The sequence below is a fragment of the Cervus canadensis genome, chromosome 19 (genome assembly GCF_019320065.1).
Source record: "Cervus canadensis isolate Bull #8, Minnesota chromosome 19, ASM1932006v1, whole genome shotgun sequence".
NCBI lineage: Eukaryota > Metazoa > Chordata > Mammalia > Artiodactyla > Cervidae > Cervus > Cervus canadensis.
This window is the reverse complement of record NC_057404.1, coordinates 25,383,388-25,385,320: the sequence shown is the minus strand read 5'-3', so window position 1 is coordinate 25,385,320 and position 1,933 is coordinate 25,383,388. Positions and strand designations below refer to the sequence as shown.

At 37.1% G+C, this 1,933-nt stretch overlaps 1 non-coding gene across 1 annotated transcript; it reads right to left on the bottom strand.

The window, feature by feature from the left end:
• Positions 1-548: 548 nt before the first annotated feature.
• On the bottom strand, positions 549-709 carry LOC122422407. The gene has a single exon (XR_006263813.1). It is a non-coding gene; the product is annotated as a U1 spliceosomal RNA (small nuclear RNA).
• Between the last annotated feature and the right edge of the window lie 1,224 nt (positions 710-1,933).

Genomic DNA, 1,933 nt, shown 5'->3' with positions numbered 1-1,933 from the left:
CTATGGACATCGAATGTTGTATATTTATATTTAGAAGATGGCTTTCCTGGTGGTTCAGCAGTAAAGAAACCAGCTGCCATTCAGGAGCCGCAGGAGATGAGGGTTTGATCCCTGGAGAAGGGAATGCAACCCATTCCAGTATTCTTGCCTGGAGAATCCAATGGACAGAGGAGCCCAGTGGGCTATCGTCCATGGGATCACAAAGAGTCAGATGTGACAGATGTGACTAAGCATGCATGCACATATTTAGAAGAAATTAGTTAATTTGGAGCTTCTTTAGTGTCTGTTTTGATCTTCATCACAATTCATATAAATAAAACAGTAGCTATCAGCATGCAAAGCTTCATCTTTTTTAATAAGGCAGAACTTTTTTGTAGCTATTACTTTATAAAATAGTGACTAAATTGCAAGTCTTTTCACCTCTTTACATTCATTTAACTTATATTTCCTGAAAAGATAATACATGGCAAATATCATTTTAAATACTGATTAGAGTGTAAGACATAAAGATTTTTTTTTTCTTTCTTTTTTTTTTTTCTATTCTTTTTCAGGGGAAAGCGCACACGCAGTCCCCCACTACCATAAATTACACAGCCGAGTCCCCCCTATTTGAGGAAATCGCAGAGGTCAACACACCCGGAGTACAATGGGTGAGCCTCGCCCTGGGAGAACCACCCTCTTGATCATGGTATCTCCTCTGCCAAAACATGAAAATAGGGGCTTCCCTGATGGCTCAGAGGTTAAAGCGTCTGCCTGCAATGCGGGAGACCTGGGTTTGATCCCTGGGTCAGGAAGATCCCCTAGAGAAGGAACTGGCAACCCATTCCAGTATTCTTACCTGGAGAATCCCATGGACAGAGAAGCCTGGTGGGCTACAGTCCACGGGGTCACAAAGAGTCGGACATGACTGAGCGACTTCACTTTAAACATGGAAATAACATCGAATCCACTGGCAGTCCTAATAAAGAGTAAATGATATACCTTCCCTGGGGAGGTTATGCAATCTTAACAGTTAAACACAGTTTCCACAAAAACATTGTACTTGTTTGTCCTTTTGCCTGGAGTGCTCTGCTAATGTCCAACGCTTTTTGGTCATTCAGCCTCAGCTTAACTACTATTACTTGAAAGACACTGTGTCTGTAGCTTCTAGAAGCTTATGATGCTTTTGCTGCAGAATCGTTTTTGTATCCAATTCGATTCCCAAAAAAATAGCAATAAATAAAGAGAAAATAAAGAAACACCTAAGACATCCAATAATAGTTTGTTAAAAAGAGTTATAGCATAGTCACATGGTAGTATATTCTGCATTTATTTAAATAATATTTCAGAAAAATATTTAATAATTTGTATAAAGGGGCTATTGTGAAAAAAGCAAATTGCAAATAACACACAGCATGATCTAAATTTTTAAACACTGATGTTAGTGATCAGTCTGTATATCTATTATCTACATAAATATATTTATAAGCAAAGAAAAACATTGGAAGGACACATAACAAATGGTAATAGTTTTCATAGCTCTCTGTATTTAAAACATTTTTTAATATTTTAAAAATATTTTTTATAAAATATTTTTGCGTCTAGTATTTCTTGATCAGAAAGAAAAGAACGTGGAAGAAATAGCAATATTAGAGCTTTCTGACTGTTAAAGTATCATGTACATCAATCTTAACAATACTTTTTTTTAAATCATTGCTTTTCAGTTAGCTGTTCTGTTGTCACAGAGATGCCCTTCAGTTGCTGTGGTAACAAATGAATAATAACCCACACTTGTGTAGCACTTCACAGCTCACACATTCTTTTCTCCTACAGCACCTCATTTATGATCAACAAAACCTCAGAAGAGGTTCCGAAGGAGACAGACCTTGTATCCGCCTCAGTGTACAGATAAGAAATTAGAGACTGAAAGAGGTTAACTAGATTGTCTATGGTC